This window comes from Rhinopithecus roxellana, chromosome 8, assembly GCF_007565055.1.
Source record: "Rhinopithecus roxellana isolate Shanxi Qingling chromosome 8, ASM756505v1, whole genome shotgun sequence".
Classification (NCBI taxonomy): domain Eukaryota; kingdom Metazoa; phylum Chordata; class Mammalia; order Primates; family Cercopithecidae; genus Rhinopithecus; species Rhinopithecus roxellana.
In genome coordinates this window covers 64,295,308-64,316,183 of record NC_044556.1, presented here as the reverse complement: position 1 = coordinate 64,316,183, position 20,876 = coordinate 64,295,308, and positions in this window count along the sequence as shown.

The window sequence follows — 20,876 nt, the reverse complement described above, 5'->3', positions numbered from 1 at the left end:
GTCTAAAACACCAAAAGCAATGGCAGCAAAAGCCAAAATTGACAAATGGGATCTCATTAAACTAAAGAGCTTCTGCACAGCACAAGAAACTACCATCAGAGTGAATGGGCAACCTACAGAATGGGAGAACATTTTTGCAATCTACTCATCTGACAAAGGGCTAATATCCAGAATCTACAAAGAACTCAAATTTACAAGAAAAAAACAAACAACCCCATCAAAAAGTGGGCAAAGGATATGAACAGACATTTCTCAAAAGAAGACATTCATACAGCCAACAGACACATGAAAAAATGCTCATCATCACTGGCCATCAGAGAGATGCAAATCAAAACCACAATGAGATACCATCTCACACCAGTTAGAATGGCAATCATTAAAAAGTCAGGAACCAACAGGTGCTGGAGAGGATGTGGAGAAATAGGAACACTTTTACACTGTTGGTGGGATTGTAAACTAGTTCAACCATTATGGAAAACAGTATGGCGATTCCTCAAGGATCTAGAACTAGATGTACCATATGACCCAGCCATCCCACTACTGGGTATATACCCAAAGGATTATAAATCATGCTGCTATAAAGACACATGCACACGTATATTTATTGCGGGACTATTCACAATAGCAAAGACTTGGAATCAACCCAAATGTCCATCTGTGACAGACTGGATTAAGAAAATGTGGCACATATACACCATGGAATATTATGCAGCCATAAAAAAGGATGAGTTTGTATCCTTTGTAGGGACATGGATGCAGCTGGAAACCATCATTCTTAGCAAACTATCACAAGAAGAGAAAACCAAACACCGCATGTTCTCACTCATAGGTGGGAACTGAACAATGAGATCACTTGGACTCGGGAAGGGGAACATCACACATCGGGGCCTATCATGGGGAGGGGGGAGGGGGGAGGGATTGCATTGGGAGTTATACCTGATATAAATGACGAATTGATGGGTGCTGACGAGTTGATGGGTGCAGCACACCAACATGGCACAAGTATACATATGTAACAAACCTGCACATTATGCACATGTACCCTAGAACTTAAAGTATAATAAAAAAAAAAAAAAAAGAAATTTCTTCTGAGTGCCTTCCATGGGCCAGGCACAGTTTAGATGCTGGGAATTTAAGTATTCATTATTTCCACCAATGTTTTCTTGTCTATTCCATGCTAGGCATTGTGCTGAACCCTAAAGCCTCAGAAGAGAATGAGACATAATCCATGCCTTCAAGGAGACCTGAGCGTGGGGTAGGAGATATTAATTTATTTTGTGCCCTGGACTTTTTTGGCAGTCTGGTGAAACCTGTGGAAGCGTTCTCAGAACAATTGTAGAGGCATACGATAAAGCACATGAGATTACAAAGGAAGCCAATTGTAATACAATACAGTTGTCAAAATATTAAACAAATGTATCAGTGCTAAGTGCTAACTATTGAACATGTAAACCATGGTTCATGCCTGTTCGTTGCCTCCTTCTCAGGAATACTGCCCCAATCTCAGCTCCTGCTGCTGGGGTGGTCCTCGCCTTGTGTCTCTATACACCCAGACACAGCTGAGTAAAGACAGGGAAGCACCAGCCTGAAGACTACTGTTCCTAAGCAAATGAGATGCTCTGGACCAGTCAGAAAGAGCTGCCTCATCAGAGCATCACTCTTAGGCAGTGTAATTGGAAAGCAGGAAAAATTCTGGCAATAAAAGGGAACTGAAGATGAAGAAATACAGAAAGTGGACTCATGTAGAGCTGTAAGTCGTGAGGTGTCTAAGCAAAGTAAGGCTATGGGGAATAGCCTTACCAATAAACCAATAAACAGACAGAAGCTACTAAGAAAGAGAGAGAAGCGAGTGATTCAGTAACTTGTAGTAGGAGAGAGGTAGACTAACATGAAAAGAAGCAGAAGAGCAGAGTAGCAAGGTGGCAGAGTGGTGAAGGGCAGAGCCTTAGAAAGAGAATTCAGAAACTTTTCTTCTGAAATCCCTTGAATTTGTTTGGATTCAGAAGAATCCTATTTATTTATTTATTTATTTATTTATTTATTTATTTATTTATTTATTTATTTTTGAGACAGGCTCTTGCTCTGTTGCCCAAGCTGGAGTGCAGTGGTGCTATCATGGCTCACTGCAGCCTAGATTTCCTAGGCTCAAGAGATCCTCCCACCTCAGCCTCCTGAGTAGCTGGAATACAGGTGCACACCCCCACACCTGGCTAATTTTTAATTGTTTTTTGTAGAGATAGAGTCTCCCTATGTTGCCCAGGCTAGTGTCAAACACCTAGGCTCAAGGAATACTCCTGCTGCAGCCTCCAAAAGTGTTGGGATTATAGGCATGAACCACCAAGAACAATCATTTCAGTTTTTCTCAGGGAGCCTGGTTGTTTGTGTGTGTGTGTGTGTGTGTGTTTTTTTTGTTTTTTGAATTGCACTGAAGGCTAGCTTCCTGGCTGACATTCCCATTTTCTTTATTACCATGCAGATTCTTACAATAAACTTTCATTTCCTGAGGCAATAGAATGGATCTCTGTTCCTTGTGATCAGAAGAGTCAAATCCAAACATGGCAGGGTGGGGTGAGGACAATGAGGCCATCCTACTGCACCTCCAGCAGTGGGTGTGGACAGGGACTGCTTCCCAGCTCCCTTCTAAATTGATTTTGGATTTGTTAAAAATTACCCAGTTAGTTCAAAATTTTGGCAAAACATGTCATGGTTTATTAAAATACTGCTTCTTTTTCATGTTGTTGACATTTTAATTTCATTACACTATGTGGTATTTAGGGTAAAAGCTTTATTGGGTATTTTAGGAGAAGGGTATGGTAAAACAGAAAAGTCATATCAGTAAATAATTCAAGGTAATTAAAAGTGGTATTGAAGTGGCCCTGTTGTCTGGGGTAAATACCCGAGGTTCATTACCTCATGCCAAGGAAATCAAGGACACTGACACAGGTGGAGTGAGGTTAACAGCCGAGGTTTAATCGGCAAAAGAAAGAGAAAGGAGAACAGCTTTCTCTCCTGGGAGAGAGAAGGGTGCCCGAGTGGGACTTCCAGCCCACTGCAGATTGCACAGGATTTTATAGACAAGCTCGAGGAGGTGGTGTCTGATTTACATAGGGCCCAAAGATTGGTTGGACCAGGTGTGATATTTACATAGAATGGGGGTGGGGTAGGGGGCAGGGGGAAGTGGGGAAGCCGGTCACCCCACCATAATCCTATTATGCAAATGGGATCTTTGCTGGCCTGGACCATGCTGTCTGCTCCTGACTGCACAGGTAGTTGGCAAAGAGAAGGGAAGATGGAGCCACCATGTTGGACATGTCTATCCCCAGGTAGCCCCTTTCCTATTGGCACAACTGCCAGCAGTCACCTGTGCAAGCTTCTAGCCTGCCTTTCTATAGCTGCAGCTTGATTTTAGAGGCTCCTCTTTGTTAGAAAAGAAAATAATTTGGGGACTTCTTTTCATTAAAAGGAAAACCTTACCAAGGACTCCTGTACCCTTACTGTCTGCCTAAATAATTTCTTTTTAACTCCTATATCAATGTCTAATAATGAAATCTCATTCACACCTTGATAATGGATAATAATGGATAGTAAGGTAAGAAGAGTCAATAATGACCTCTAAAATCTGAAGTTGCATGTGGATCACTTAGACTAGAAAGTATAGTCCATCCTATATATAAAGGAAGAGGGTACTGGAACCAGCAGGGACTCATTCATTTACCTGTTGGGTGGCTACTATGTTGTCAGGCAAAAGCCAGACAGATATTACCCCAAAAAGCTTACATTCTAGAAGGGGAAAACAAACAGGCAATAAATTTTTAAAAAGTCAAATAGATGAGACATGCTAAGAAAGCTATAAAGTGGGTCATGAGAAGAGAGCTACTGGGTCTGGCAGGGCTACTTTAGAACAGATAAGTAAGGAAGACCTGCTTCTGGAAGACCTGCTTGTGGAAGACCTGCTTGTGGAAGACCTGCTTATGGAAGACCTGCTTCCGTAAGGAGGTGACATTTGCGCTGAGACTTGAAGAATGAGATAAGTCAGCTATGGGCAAAACTGGAGGAAGTGCATTCCAGCCAGAGAGAGCATGAGTGCTCCTTGGAGAAGAGTATGGGAGGAAGAGGAAGAACCATGTGAGTGAGCCAGGAGATAAGTAAGACTTAGCAGCCATTTATGGAATGCTGAAAATGGACCAGGCTCTGTGCTAGTGTCAACAATACAGCAATGGACAAAATAGACAAAAATCTCTGTCTTTATGGCAGTTATCCTCTAGAGTGGACCAGGCCCTAATGTGCCCTATAAGTCATAACAAAAGGGTGAGACTTTAGTCTGAAGGTGTTAGGGAACCTTTGAAGTGCTCAAAGCTGGGTAGTGACACAATCAGATTTGCATTTTAGAAATACCAGATCGAGCTCAGTGTGAAGAATGGTTGGAACTGGGTAGTCTAGAAGCAAGGAGACTGTCCAGAGGCAGGTGGCAGAAAGATGCTGTTCTTTATGTAGACAGTGAAGTAGGCTGGAAATAAATGGAGCCATTCTAGAGATACTAAGAAAGTACACTGGACAAGGTCAGATCATGGACAGTTGAAAGATCTAGGATACAGAAGTGTACTGTCATGTTTCTGACTTCAAGTATCTGGTGGATGTTGTTGCCATTTATTTTGTTGGGCAATATAGGAGGAGATGCAGATTTTTGTAGAAAAATTAAATTGCATTATTCTTGTCCTTGATGCAGTTTATACTGTATTGAGGAGACAAACATGGAAATAAAACCGTTCCATCAGCCAATGTACCAGACAGGATAAGCTAAATTTTGCTGTGCAAGCTAACAACCATCAGAATAGCAGCTTAACACAGCAAAGATTTATTTTTCTCTCATGCTACATGTCTAAAACAGACAGGATTGAGTGGGGGGTCTCTTTTCATTGTAGTCCCTGGACTGAAGCCTATAAATATATGTTCCATCCTGACATATGCGTCCACTGAGACATGGTTAAAAAAAGAAAGAGCGAGAAGTAGTGAATCACACACTGGCTCTTAAATCTTCTGCCTGGAAATGGTTTGCATCACTTCTGCTCATGTTTCATTGGCCAAAGCAAGTCATAGGGTCATGCCTAACTTCAAGAAAGTAAGGGAGTGCCATCATTCTGTGTACTGCAAGGAGGAAGACTATTTGTTCTTGTTATTGCAGTCTATCAGGTGGCGCACAATTTCAATTTGTCCTTTATTGGCAATAGTAGTTTTGATAGCTTGATTAAAGTGGTATCTGCTAGACTTCCTCACTGTAAGGTTATTTTCCCCTTTGGAATTAATAAATACATTGTAGAGAGTTACTTTGAAACTATATACTTTCCATTTCTTATCAGACTCTTAATTAATTAATATGTAAGGAGACTTATGATTTCTGTTTAATTAATATCTAAACAGACTCACGTCTACAATTTCTAGTCTACTAAGTGATGCATATGCAACTTCAGATTTTAAAGGTCATGGTTTCCATTGAATACTCACAGTATTCAATGAGTTATCATTATTACTGTCATTATTTACTTGATGCTCAAATGATCCCAGATTTGATTTGGCCAGCGGGAGCCTTTCAATCTGGCTTCTGTGTCTTTTTGTCATGGTCCTGCATTCTTTGAGCACTTCTTGCTCCAGAATCATCTTATACTTTTCTTGCTCCAGCTCTGGCCATGGGTCCAGCCCTTTCTCTGAGTAGTCCTGATTGTTTATAGCGGAGAATGGTATTTAGAAGTGAAGACTGGAGTGCTTGGTGTGCTATTTGCTATTGGGGTTGCTGCTCCCATGCCCTTTCAGGGGACAGAGCTACAGGATAGACGCATGTATGCACACGTACACAGACATACAGATTTATATCTATACTTGTATCTATCTTTATCTATTATGTATACTAAAAACTACGAACTCACATTGATGCCTCCAATTCAAATTCAAATTCAAAATCGCGGGGTATATTCTGGTTTTCTCTCTCTTTTTTTTTTTTTTTTCCTATTTACAAATCCTTTCTCCTCCATTGAGAAAGTTTGTCCTCATATCCTAACTTATTCCATAAGCTTCCCCTTTACTCCCTTACCCTGTGTAACTAAACTTTCATTGTCACTGCTGTCCCCTCCCTCATGTCAGAGGCCTCCTCCCTCACTGGCTACTCCCCTCAGGTGGGGACCCTCCTCATTCTGCCTGGACTCTGACAACCAGGCCTCCTCTCCTGTCTGGATCTTCTCACTCTGATATCCCCTTAGGTGGGAGCTCCTCGCTTTGCCTGGGCTCTGACTTCTCATTCCAGGTTAATGGGGACATTGCAGCAGCAAAGAAGTTAGCCTGGTGACATACCTGTATCCTACTAGGTATCTGTTTGCAGCCCATTTATAAACCTGAGAATGGGCTACAGCCAACTAAGAGCTAGAAACCCAAGTTTTCTGATTCCCAGTTTTTTTCTCTCTCTCAAGTTCCTGGCATCAAGCTATTAATGGAATCCATGGAGGCTTTCTGTGGTTCTCTTTCTCAGTTTTAGACCCAAATGGATTTATTTTGGAAACCAAATGTAAGTCCATTTACTCATTTCAGAGTTATCTAAAGGTGAAAAAAAAGCTGTTTTTTTTTTCAGCAGTTCAGAAATTTTTCAAATGCTTTTTTGCCTTTGAACTTCTCAAAAGCAACTTTGTTTGGAAATTTTAAACTTGGCATTCCGGGTGCATAACCCTGAGTGAGGAATGTGTGCTTTGCCTTGTTTGAAGAAATTTGGTTTTGAAATAACAAAGTTATGGATGTTTAAAAATACTGCATGGAACAGACACTGTGGGTTATTTTCCTTTGCCTTTGAAACATACTCTATATTGTGAAGCTCGTAACTTTCATGGGTGGGGGAATTTAATAGCATATACTTAACTGATGCAAATGTGAGATCATTTTAAAAGCCACATGGGGATCTAGTTGAGGCATCTTTTCAATTTTTACTCAGTAAATTCACTTGATCTCTGAAAAACTGAGAATCCTGGGGCATAGTGCCTGTGTATGTATCACGTGCTCAATAATTGTTGAGCTAATGTGAGTTGAACATGCTTGTTCTCATTTGGCTGCACATTTCCCCTCCAGCTCCAAGTGGCTAACTATGGTCTGGGAGAGTGGTTAACAAATTACAGTTCGTGGACCAAATACAGCCTGCCACTGTTTTTTATTTATTTATTTATTTATTTTTATGGCCTGCAGGCTGAGAATGGTTTTTACATTTTTAAATTCTTGAACAACAATAAAAAGGAGACTAACATATCATGACATGTGAAAATTACATGAAATTCAAATTTCGGCATCCATAAAAGATGTTTTATCAGAACACAGTCATTCTCATTCATTTATGTATTATCTAAGACTGCTTTCACACTACAACAGCAGAGATGAGTAGTTGTAACAGAGACTGTATGACCTGCCAAGCCTAAAGGATTTACTCTCTGAAACTTTATGGAAAGAGTTTGCTGACCCCTAATCTAAGAGCTAGAACACACATCGTCAATTCCTTTGTAAGATTACTTGCTATAAAATTTAAAGCTGAGCCTTTTTTTTTTTTTAGTATATTTACGGTATTGTGAAATGTGTGGAATTCAGTGTTTTCTAGTGTATTCGCTTTGTACTATATACACTACCACTGTCTAATTCCAGAACATTTCTATCATCCCAAAAAGAAATGCTGTATGTATTAACAGTCAGTCCCAATCCTCTCTTCCCTCACATTCCCTAATCTACTTTCTGTCTGAATGGATTCACCTATTCTAGACTTCATATAAATATATATGCAATATAAGTATTTCATATGAAAATTTCATTAAAATGTTCAAACAGTATGTAGACTTCTGTGTCTAGCTTTTTTTTCAAAGTTCATTCATGTTCTCATATATAGTAGTACTTCATTCCTTTTTACAAGGCTTTCTTGTTACTTTCTACTTAATACTTCTGGCCTGCCTCCTCTTTGACATTTGATTGAATTCCAACTCAATATCAATAACAAAAATCATTGTGATAAGAATAAAAGTACAAATCATCAAGTCAAACATAAATCATTTTAAAAATTCTGTCCATTTTGTTGATTGCACTATTTCCACATTAGATGATTAATAAAGACATCATGAGTGAAGACATTTAGGATGATAACATCTATTTTATACATCTCCAGGTTTATGTCTAATTGGTGCATCTGTTTTGCTTTCTCAAGCTCTTTTTTTTTTTTTTTGACACAGAGTCTCGCTCTGTTGCCCAGGCTAGAGTGCAGTGGCCGGGTCTCAGCTCACTGCAAGCTCCGCCTCCCGGGTCCGAGTAGCTGGGACTACAGGCGCCCGCCATCTCGCCCGGCTAATTTTTTGTATTTTTTTAAGTGGAGACGGGGTTTCACTGTGTTAGCCAGGATGGTCTCGACCTCCTGCCCTTGTGATCCGCCCGCCTCGGGCTCCCAAAGTGCTGGGATTACAGGCTTGAGCCACCGCGACCGGCTCTCAAGCTCTTTATAAGCTCCAGAAAGGTAACTTCTTTTGGATTTCATATGCATAGTGTGTTAGTCCATTCTCATGCTGCTATGAAGAAATACCTGAGACTGAGTAATTTATAAAGGAAAGAGGTTTAATTGACTCACAGTTCCACAGGGCTGGGGAGACCTCAGGAAACTTAACAATCATGACTGAAGGGGAAGCAAACATGTCCTTCTTTAAGTGGTGGCAGCAAGGAGAAGTGCAGAACAAAAGGGGGAAAAGCCCCTTATAAAAGCATCAGATCTCATGAAAACTCACTCACTATTAAGAGAACAGCATGAGGGTAACTGCCCCCATGATTAAATTACCTCCTGCTGGGTCCCTCCTATGACACATGGGGATTATGGGAACTACAATTCAAGATGGGATTTGGGTGGGGACACAGAGCCAAACCATAACGCATGGTGTAGGGCATAGCACTTATAACCACAAGGGTCTGATGGCACTCTTCCTGCATCATGTTATTGGAGATACTCATACATTTGTAATGATGACAAATCTCAATCGAATACTCCACCCTGCCTGATTATCCTACAAACATCCCTAGTCAGTTCACTTTCTCATTCTCGCCCTGAGTTGGTTGCCTCATCTCACACTTCCCAGAGAATATGGAAAGAACAAGATGAGAGTTAGATCCATAATTATGCCTTGTGTGCTTGCATGTGTATCTAGATGATGATACAGATCATCACCTAACAATGGGCCTTTTCACCAGAGGTAATATTCCTTTTATTTCTCTCCTGGATCACATTGCTTCTTGCCTTCTACAGGACTTGGCTCCTCATTTACCATTTCCTTGTTTCCACTACCAGTTTTCCTCCTCTTCTGCATCATTCCAATCAGCATATGAGCTAGTTTTAATAAGATTCATCTTTTAAAACCTGCCCTTTCCCCAGCACTCTTCTCTAATTACTGCAGCAAGTCTTTGCTCCTTTAAGAGGCCTGCTAAAACCATTGTCTATGTACTTGTTATCTTCACTTTTCCGTGTCCTTTTCTATTCTCCATCTATTCTAAGCAGACTCTATTTACCACCACTCGTGACACTTGTTAAGGTCCCTACAGACTCCATCTGACCAAATCTATTTGCTTATGTTTTTGCCTACCAGTCACACTCAGTGTGGTATTTCACTTTCCTTTTAAAACACTTTCTTATCTGGTCTTCTTGGATATTACACTCTTCTGGTTTTCCTCCCACATCACTGGTGATTTTTCTTCTTAGATGAGTCTTTGCAAGGATTGAGCATCCCAGTGAGAAAATAAAAAATCTAGCCAGGATAGGTGGCTCACGCCTGTAATCCCAGCACTTTGGGAGGCTGAGGCAGGCAGATCACGAGGTCAGGAGATCGAGACCATCCTGGCTAACACAGTGAAACCTCGTCTCTACTAAAAATAGAAAAAATTAGCAGGGCGTGGTGGTGGGCGCCTGTAATCCCAGCTACTTGGGAGGCTGAGGCAGGAGAATAGCGTGAACCCAGGAGGTGGAGCTTGCAGTGAGCCAAGATCATGCCACTGCACTCCAGCCTGGGCGACAGAGCAAGACTCTGTCTCAAAAATATTAAAAAATAAATAAATAAAATGTGATGTTTTTGAGCACTGATATGATGCTCAAAGGAAATGCTCATTGGAGTATTTCAGATATAATGCATATATTCTAAAGTCCTCCAAAAATTGAAATCCAAAATACTTCTAGGCCCAAACATTTCGTATAAGGGATACTCAACTTCTACCTAGTCTCTGCTTTATGCTCAATAGCTGCAACAGTGCTTGGCATAGAGTTGATCTCAAAGATGACTTGTGGAATGAATGAACTCACCGACCTTGTTCCCACGTTAACATCTTTGTATTTGCTGATTTGCTTGGAAGACTTTCTCTGCAGGCCTCTCCTTGGCTTCCTCTTTGTCATTGTTCAGCTTTCAGTTTGAGTCACTTCTTTGGAGCAGGCTGTCCTTGCCAGTCTTCTGCTTCCCATTCCCACCCCTGTGACTCTCTAGGACAGAAGTAAGCAAACCTTTTCTTCACAGAGTCAGATAGTAAATACTTAGGACTTCTCAGTTCATCCAGGATCTGTCACGACAACCTAACTTTGTCATTGTAGTGTGAAAGCAGCTGTAGATAATTCCTACATGGGTGAGTATGGCTATATTCCAATAAAACTTTATTTACAGATACTGAAACTTGAATTTTGTACATGTCATGAAGTATTAATCTTTTGATTTTTTTTTCAATCATTTAAAATGTTACTTTGTGAGCTGCACCAAAATAGGCAGTGGGCTGGATTTGACCCAGAGGCTGTGGTTTGCTTATTCCTGCTCTAGTACATTATCCTCTTTTATCTTCATGGTGCTGAAAATTATGTTATTTATTCATTTACTGTTGTAATTTATTTTCCCTTTCTTAGAACATAGTCACCTTGAAGGCAGGAATTCTGCCTTATTCACTATTCTATTCTCAGAGCCTGCAACACTGCCTAGATGCCTCCTACCCAGGCCAGAGCTACCCCTACCAGACCTTGCCCCTCTCCATAGCCCTTTCTCTTTCAAGTCTTATTCTCTTTCCTCTCCTGTATTGATAGCTTCCCTCTTAGGAATTCAGGGTTCATTTCAGAGGAGGGAGTCAGTAAATTTGGCATCTGGTTAGAACAGGAACCTCAGATTTTAGTGGGGAGAGGCTCACTTTTCATGATTATAGCTGATTCCCAGCATCTAACTGTTCTGATTACATCCTATTTATTCCAGTGTTAAAGGAGGGATCCCCCTCCACATAGTGTGAGATAGTCATGCACCAGACACTGGACAGATAAGGGTGACAGTCGTTTAGTAGTCAATATGTTCACTCTGGAGGTAGAGGACACTGCCTGCCATGCAGGGCCAATGGGGTTGCACTCAGGAAGAATGAGCTGGCAGGGACTGTGGGAGGCAGGCTTTGTGGTATCAACAGAGTGAGGTGACCCCGGTTACCAAGCGCGGATGTGATTGGCTTGTTTGAATAATTTCATGGGCTGTTACGGAGATAAAATCCACTAAGTTGAAAACTGGATGAGGTTAGGATGACTGGGCTGGTGGGAAACTAGCAGAGTGGGGTCCCTTTCCTGCTGGGTTGGGTATATCCGGTGAGAGCAAGAGAACTCATGAGTAGGCCTTTTGGGACCTGGTTCAGACCTAAATTTAAAGGACCACCTTAACATCTCAGCTCAAAGATGTCAAGGTGGCACTCTAAATTTTAGGTCTGATATACTAGCACCAAGCTTGGAACAATAAATATTTGTTGAATGAGTGAAGGATTTTACTTAACCTTTATTCAGTATCTGTATGTAACAGCTTCATATTTCCTACTGAGGACAAAAAGAGGATTGGGATACAATTACATTTACATTATAAGGCTCTGTACAATTACAACAGAGAGCAATAAATGTTCTAATGAATGTAGGTTCCAGGGTTTGTCAGAATGCTGATGATAAGTCAGTGTATGGGTAGGATGGGAACAAAAAGAGGGAGTTGCATTGAATCAGTTCTGTGTTTGTTCTCATCCATTCATCCAGTATTTATTGAGGGTCTATTATGTGCCAGGCTAGGCAACTGAGCTTTTGTTGTTTTTAACCGAACCCAGGAGACAAGCTACAATCATTGAACACAGAGGACGAATTGGAATTAGCATATGAACAAGGGCACACTAATGTGGTCTAAATAGTCTTCCTGAGAACTGTAGGAATGTGGACAACACATGTCCTCATGTGAGTGTGGTGAGTCAGGGACACCTTGGAGGGGCGTTTGGAGTTCAAGGCAGTGATGGACGTGGATTGGCAGGAAGGAGAGGTAAGGCAATCCAGGCATGAGTCATTCTATGGTTGGTTTCCTTGCTAAATAGATTCTTTCACAGGGAAGAGTCATCTCTCGTCCAACTACTTTCCTCTGTTGGATTTGCACAGCCATAGACCACACCGTGTCTTTGTTTATGGGGATTATAAGGCTGTGTTTGCAGCTGAATTTTAGTCAGGCAGAACCTCTCATCATCCAGAGCCTGGTCTTCACCATAAAATGTGGGCAGGAAATGGGAGCCATAAACTCCTGCCTCTTCTGAATCAACTTATTTTGATAAGACTCTGTAGTCCTCATTTCACTCTTGGTGTGGTGGAAATTTGTATCTGTATTAATTTGTCACACGTTTATTGAGCAAGGGTTTTGTGCAAGACAAAGGGCCTGGGTCCGGGTAAAACAACAGTAACAACAATAACAACAAAAGATCCCTGTTTTTGAAAAACTTGCAAAATAACAGGGAGTAATAGCAACAACAAGATAGCAAATAAAATCCCATGTAAATAAAGTATAAGGCACTGACTCTCAAACAAGAAAACTGCAGCTGTGTTTTAATTCAGCCTTCTATTAGCTGTTAGACCTTAGAAAGTAGCTTAGTCTGCCTCTTGGCTCTTCTCTAAAATGGGACTGATAGTTCAACCACCTCATAATGTTAGTGTGAGGATGAAGTAGTATCAGATTAAATATTGTTAGAGCAGAGTCTGAACATAGAAGCCAATAAATGCTAGCCCTTATTATTTTTGTTATTATTATCATTGTGACAGAGACATGTTCAGTATGCAGTGTGTACACATAGGATAGACAACTAATAGGGAGGAAAGGATTCGTGAAAGTTTTCCCGTAAGTGGTGACACTTGAACTGAATCTGGAAAGAAGTGTAATGACTGTTGCTAAAATGTATTGCGTACTTATGAGAGGCCAGATACTGTTCTGAGAATGTAACATAGATAATCCCTCTTAATTCTCACACTACCCTCTGAGGTATATGCTAATATTATCTTCATCATTACAGAAGAAGGACAAGTAGGACTTAACTGGGCAGAGAAAGGACCTTGGGCAAGGCATTTTGGATAGTGGTACAGATCCAAAGGTCTAGAGATATGAAAGATTACCAGATTAATGGAACTCAAAGCAGAGCAGTGTGGCTAGAACAACAATTTAAAAAAGATGGGAAATGGTGTGAGATGAAGCTGGAGAAATAGGAAGGCCAGATTACTGCTGTCATCCCAGGGGCTCATTGGACCCCCCAATGGAACATGGCCCAGCATTCTCGCTAACAAAGCTCTGGCCATCCACTTTTTAATTTTATTTTTATTTTTTAAATTTTTCCATAAGTTATTGGGGTACAGGTAGTATTTCGTTACATGAGTACATGAGTAAGTTCTTTAGTGGTGATTTCCGAGATTTTGGTGTACCCATTACCTGAGCAGTATACACTCACCATATTTGTAGGGTTTTATCCCTCGCCTCCTTCCACTCTTCCCCCCAAGTCCCCAAAGTCCATTGTATCGTTCTTATCCATTTGCATCCTCATAGCTTTGCTCCCACATATCAGGGAAAACATATGATGTTTGGTTTTCTATTCCTGAATTATTTCACTTAGAATAATAGTCTCCAATCTCATCCAGGTCACTACAAATGCTGTTAATTCATTCCTTTTTATGGCTGTGTAGTATTCCATTGTATATAAATACCACAGTTTCTTTATCCACTCATTGATTGATGATTTGGGGTATTTGGGTTGGTTTCATGATTTTGCAGTTGTGAACTGTGCTGCTACAGACATGCATGTGCAAGTATCTTTTTCAAATAATGACTTATTTTCCTCTGGATAGGTATCCAGTAGTGGGATTGCTGGATAAAATGGTAGTTCTGGCTGGGAGTGGTGGCTCATGGCTGTAATCCCAGGTGGGCAGATCACAAGGTCAGGAGATCAACACCATCCTACTAAAAATACAAAAAATTAGCTGGCCATGGTGGTGGGAGCCTGTAGTCCCAGCTACTCGGGAAACTGAGGCAGGAAAATGGCGTGAACCTGGCAGGCACAGCTTGCAGTGAGCCGAGATCGTGCCACTGCACTCCAGCCTGGGCAACAGAGCGAGACTCTGTCTCAAAAAAAAAAAAAAAAAAAAAAAAAGGTAGTTCTACTTTTAGTTCTTTAAGGAATCTCCACACTATTTTCCATAGTGGCTGTACTAGTTTACACTCCCACCAGTAGTAGAGAAGGGTTTGTTTCCTGGTCACCACATCCACACCAATATGTACTGTTTTTTGATTTTTTGATTATGGCCATTCTTGCAGGAGTAAGACGGTATTGCACTGTGGTTTTGATTTGCATTTCCCTGATCATTAGTGATGCTAAGCATTTTTCATATGTTTGTTGAACATTTGTATATCTTCTTTTGAGAATTGTCTATTCATGTCCTTAGCCCACTTTTTGATGGGATCGTTTGTTTTTTTCTTACTGATTTATTTGAGTTCATTGTAGATTCTCAATATTAGTCCTTTGTCAGATATATAGATTGTGAAGATTTCCTCCCGCTCTGTGGGTTGTCTGTTTACTCTGTGGACTGTTCCTCTTGCAGTGCAAAAGCTCTTTAGTTTGATTAGGTCCCAGCAATTTATCTTTGTTTTAACTGCATTTGTTTTTGGGTTCTTTGTCAGGAAATTCTTGCCTAAGTCAATATCTAGAAGGGTTTTTCCAATGTTATCTTCTAGAATTTTTCTAGTTTCAGGTCTTAGGTTTAAGTCCTTAATTCATCTTGAGTGGGTTTTTGTATAAGGTGAGAGATGAAGATTCAGTTTTATTCTCCTATATGTGGCTAGCCAATTATCCCGGCACCATTTGTTGAAAAGGGTGTCCTTTCCCCACTTAATATTTTTGTTTGCTTTGTCGAAGATCAGTTGGCTGTAAGTATTTGGGTTTATTTCTGGGTTCTCTATTCTGTTCTATTGGTCTATGTGCCTATTTTTACACCAGTACCATGCTATTTTGGTGACTATGGCCCCATAGTATAGTTTGAAATCAGGTAGTGTGATGTTTCCAGATTTGTTCTTTTTGCTTAGTCTTGCTTTGGCTATGCAGGGTCTTTGTTGGTTCCATATGAATTTTAGAATTGTTTTTTTCTAATTCTGTGAGGAGCGATGATGATATTCTAATGGGGATTGTGTTGAATTTGTAGATTGCTTTTGGCAGTATGGTCATTTTCACAATACTGATTCTACCCATCCATGAGCATGGGATGTGTTTCCATTTGTTTGTGTCATGTATGATTTCTTTCAGCAGTGTTTTGTAGTTTTCCTTGTAAAGCTCTTTTGACTCCTTTGTTAGGTATATTCCTAAGCATTTTATTTTATTTTTTTGTAGCTATTGTAAAATGGGTTAGTTCTTAACTTGATTCTCTGCTTGGTCACTGTTGATGTATAGAAGAGCTACTGATTTGTGTACATTAATCTTGTATCCAGAAACTTTTCTGAATTCTTTTATCAGTTCTAGGAGCTTTCTGGAGTCCTTAGGTTTTCAAGGTAAATGATCATTTTGTCAGCAAATAGTGACAGTTTGACTTCCTCTTTATCAATTTGGATGCCCTTTATTTATTTCTTTCTCTTGTCTAATTGCTCTGTCTAGCACTTCCAGTACTGTGTTGAAGAGGAATGGTAAGAGCAGGCATCCTTGTCTTGTTCCAGTTTTCAGAGGCAATGCTTTCAACTTTTCCTCATCCAGTGTTACACTGGTTGTGGGTTTGTCATAGATGACTTTTATTACATTAAGATATGTCCCTTGTATGCCAGTTTTGCTGAGAGTTTTAATCATAAAGTGATGCTGGATTTTGTCGAATGCTTTTTCTGCATCTGTTGAGATGATCATGTAATTTTTGTTTATAATTTTGTTTATGTGGTGTATCACATTTATTGACTTGCATATGTTAAACCATCCCTGTATCTCTGGTATGAAACCCACTGGGTCATGGTGGATCATCTGTTTGATATGTTGTTGGATTCAGTTAGCTAGTATTTTGTTAAGGATTTTAGCATCTATGTTCATCAAGGATGTCAGTCTGTAGTTTCCTTTTTTGGTTATGTCCTTTCCTGGTTTTGGTATTAGGGTGATGCTGCCTTCATAGAATTAATTAGAGAGGGTTCCTTCTTTCTCTTGTGGAATAGTGTCAAAAGGATTGGTACCAATTCTTCTTTGACTGTCTGGTAGAATTCTGCTGTGAATCTATCTGGTCCTGAACTTTTTTTTGTAGGTAATTTTTAAATTACCATTTCAATCAAATTGCTCATTATCAGGGTATCTAATTCTTGCTGATTTAAGCTAGGGGGGGTTTACTTTTCCAGGAATTTACCCATCTCTTTTAGGTTTTCTAGTTTATATGGATAAAGGTGTTCCTAGTAGCCTTGAATGATCTTTTGTATTTCAGTGGTGTCAGTTGTAATATCTCCTGTTTTGTTTCTTAGTGAGGTTGTTTGGATTTGGATTCTTCTTTTTTTGGTTAATCTTGCTAACGGTCTATCAATTTTATTTACCTTTTCAAAGAACCAGATTTTTGTTTCATTTATCTTTTGTATTTTTTTTGTTTCAATTTCATTTAGTTCTTCTCCAATCTTAGTTATTTCCTTTCTTCTTCTGGGTTTGGGTTTGATTTGTTCTTATTTCTCTAGTCCCTTGAGGTTGACCTTAGATTGTCTGTTTGTGCTCTTTCAGACTTTTTGATGTAGGTGTTTAGGGGTATGACTGCCTTTGCTGTATCCCAGAGGTTTTGATAGTTTGTATCATTATTGTCATTGAGTTCAAAGGATTTTTAAATTTCCATATTGATTTCATTTTTGACCCAATGCTCATTCAGGAGCAGGTTATTTTCCATGCATTTGCACAGTTTTGAAGGTTCCTTTTGGAGTTGATTTTCAGTTTTATTCCACTGTGGTTTGAGAGTGTTTGATATAATTTCAATTTTCTTGAATTCATTGAGGCTAATTTTATGTCATATCATATGGTCTATCTTGAAGAAAGTTTCATGCGCTGTTGAACAGAATGTATATTCTGTGGTTGTTGGATAAAATGTTCTATATATATCTGTTAAGTCCATTTGTTCCAAGGTATAGTTTAAATCCATTGTTTATTTGTTGACTTTCTGTCTTGATGACCTGTCCAGTGCTGTCAGTGGAGTATTGAAGTCCGCCACTATTATTGTGTTGCTGTCTATCTCATTTCTAAGGTCTATTAGTAATTGTTTTATAAATGTGGAAGCTCCAGTGTTTCGTGTATTTATGTTTAGGATTGTGATATTTTACTGTTGAACAAAGCCTTTTACCATTATAGTGTCCCTCTTTGTCTCTTTTAAATGCTGTTGCTTTAAAGTTTGTTTTGCCTGATGTAAGAACAGCTACCCCTGCTCACTTTTGGTGTCCATTTGCATGAAATGCCTGTTTCCATCCCTTTATGTGAGTCCTGATGTGTTAGCTGAGTCTCCTAACAGATAGTTGGTTGGTGAGTTCTTATCCATTCTGCGGTTCAGTATCTTTTAAGTGGAGCATTTAGGCCACTTACATTCAATGTTAATATTGAAATGTGAGGTACCGTCGCTTTCATCTTGCTCTTTGTTGCCTGTGTACTTTTTGTTTGTTTGTTTGTTTGGTTTTTGTTCTTGCTTTTTAACTTGTATTTTGTTTTAAGGTCATGTGCGATTTAGGCTTTAAAGAGGTTCTGTTTTGATGTGTTTCCAGGATTTATTTCAAGATTTAGAGCTCCTTTTCGCAGCTCCTGTAGTGGTGGCTTGGTATTGGTGAATTCTCTCACCATTTTTCTAAAAACAACTGTATCTTTCCTTCGTATATGATGCTTAGTTTTCCTGGATACAAACAAGCACCAAAAGGTATTTTAAACTAAGACACATTCAAAGAAACATTTGAAAGGAAAACAGATAAAAGCATCAAATAAATGTGGAAGTGTAACCCCAACAGCCCAACACTTAAGTCATGTCCATGATTTAGGGTAGGTACTTGAGAAAGGTGCTGGAGCCTTCTAGCTCTTACGACCCCTAAAGCCACCTGACCAGGTGGGTAGGTGGGTGACACATTTGAAGACAGGCCTGGTTCAAATGGCAGCTAACACTCTCCTGTTTGCAATCCAAGAAAAGGAAGCTCATTAGTACCTCTCTTCCCCACTCCCCTGTCCAGTGCACCACTGGGAACTATTCTTAACAGCATCTTCTATTCCAGTGATTTGCAACTTTGATTAAACTTTATCTTTTGGCTGCCCCTTCTTCCCCTTGTTTTATAGACAAACGTTATTTCGGGGGGTAGTGTTCAGGGTCAGGGACTTTTCAGGGTGCCTGTGCTCAGTCTGATGATAAGACCAGGACGTCAAAAATTTTGTCATTTGCCTAGGTGACCTGATACTTGTAAAAATGTACATCTCTATCTCTATCTCCATGCTGACCAAGCTTCAGTTCCTCTGAGAATTTTATGCCAAGAAAAGGCTCATCTTCTAAGAAAATAACAATGATATTAAACAGTTATCTCCTGGAGGTCTATGATAAGCAAGATGCTTTACACATCTTTAGTCAAGGGACTGTTTTCTTCATTTTTCACTAGAGGGAACTGAGGTTTAGCACATTTAATTCCCAGGTCTTCAGTCATATGGTATCTACTAGACCTGGAGTTCAAACCCCAGTCCTTCAGACTCCAAAGCCCATGCATTTTAGACCAAACTGAAGCTGCCAGCTTCTTGTTATAGAACACTTTGGGGTTCCCTCTATTGATGTCACTGCAAGTAAACTCTGGCATTTATTTATTTATTTATTGTTTTGAGATGAAGTCTTGCTCTGTCGCCCAGGCTGGAGTGCAGTGGCATGATCTTGGCTCACTACAACCTCTGCTTCCTGGGTTCAAGCAATTCTCCTGTCTCAGCCTCCTGAGTAGCTGGGACTACAGGTGCACACCACCACACCTGGCTAATTTTTGTATTTTTAGTAGAGACAGGGTTTCACTATATTGGCCAAGCTGGTCTTGAACTCCTGACCTCAAGTGATCCTCCCATCTCTGCCTCCCAAAGTGCTGGGATTACAGGTATGAGCCACCGTGCCCATCCTAATTTAATATTCATGGACAGTAATTATTGTCTTCATATTTCTTGTTTAATTATCTCTCTTTTTTAATTCTAGATTACGTTTCATCTCTCTGATTTTGTTTGTAACCCTTGCTGAATATACATTGGAGTCTATTTCAGTCTGCCTCAAATTCTCTACTTTTTTGTGAGATTTGGAGTTTAGATTATAAATAAATGACTAATAAAGTCATCCAATCTTCAGCTCTTTATTAATAGTTAATAAACTTCACTGGTGCTATTGAATTTTATGGGGTACTCACTTGCCATGTATTGCCTCATATTGCATTTAAATTTCCATTTAGCCAGAGGCCAGACTCTTAGGCCAGACACCTGAGAGCCAAGTCTTCTATTCTCCCTCTCTCACTCCATATGCAATTAGTCAGTTGGTCCTCCTGACCCTATTTCCTCATCACCTCTGTAACTCTCCCCTCCTTCCTCTCTTTTTTAAGAATTCAGGACTTTGATATCCCTCTCGACGATTGCAATTACTTTCTGACTGATCTTCCTTCCTCTAATCACTGTTTTCTTACTAGAGCAATCATTTTTTAAAATTTATTTTTTATTTTTAAAAATTTTAAGAGACATGGTTTCACTCTGTTGCCCAGCCTGGAGTGCAGTGGCACAATCATAGCCAACAGCACCCTCCAACTCCTGGGCTCAAGTGATCCTCCTGCCTCAGCCTCTTGAGTAGCTGGAACTATAGGCATGCACCATCACACCTGGCTAATAGAGCAATTTTTGTAACATGCCTATCTGCTGGGTTTATTCTACTTATTGTTTATGCTGCTTACTGTTGATCATGTATTTATGATCAACAGGTAAGAGCAACCATCTCAGTGTAGCACACAGAATCATCTGAAATCTTGCCCTTACTTACCAGATCCACGTGGCCTTTTAAGACTTCCACAAGCTCTCTCATAGCACAAGGGACTTCAAGCTATTGTGGTCCCAGAGGAGGCCATGCATTCTCACTCCCCAAGTTTTACTGTGTGCTGTCTTCTATGTCTGGACTGCTGTTCACCCCCGACTCACCCACTCAAACAATTCTGTTTGTGAAGCTCTTTCTGCACCTCTTTCTGCCTCACATATATTTAACCAATCCCTCTTTTATGTTATTTTATATGTTCACATTTTTATTTTTATTTTTTATTATTTATTTTACTTGAAGTTCTGGGATACATGTGCAGAACATGCAGGTTTGTTACATAGGTGTACATGTGCTATGGTGGTTTGCTGCACTTATCAACCAGTCATCTAGGTTTTAAGCCCCGCATGCATTAGGTATTTGTCCTAATGCTCACCCTCCCCTTGCCCTCGCCAACCCCCCAACAGGCCCTGGTATGTGAGGTTCCCCTCCCTGTGTCCATGTGTTCTTGTTGTTCAACTCCCACTTATGAGTCAGAACACATAGTGTTTGGTTTTCTGTT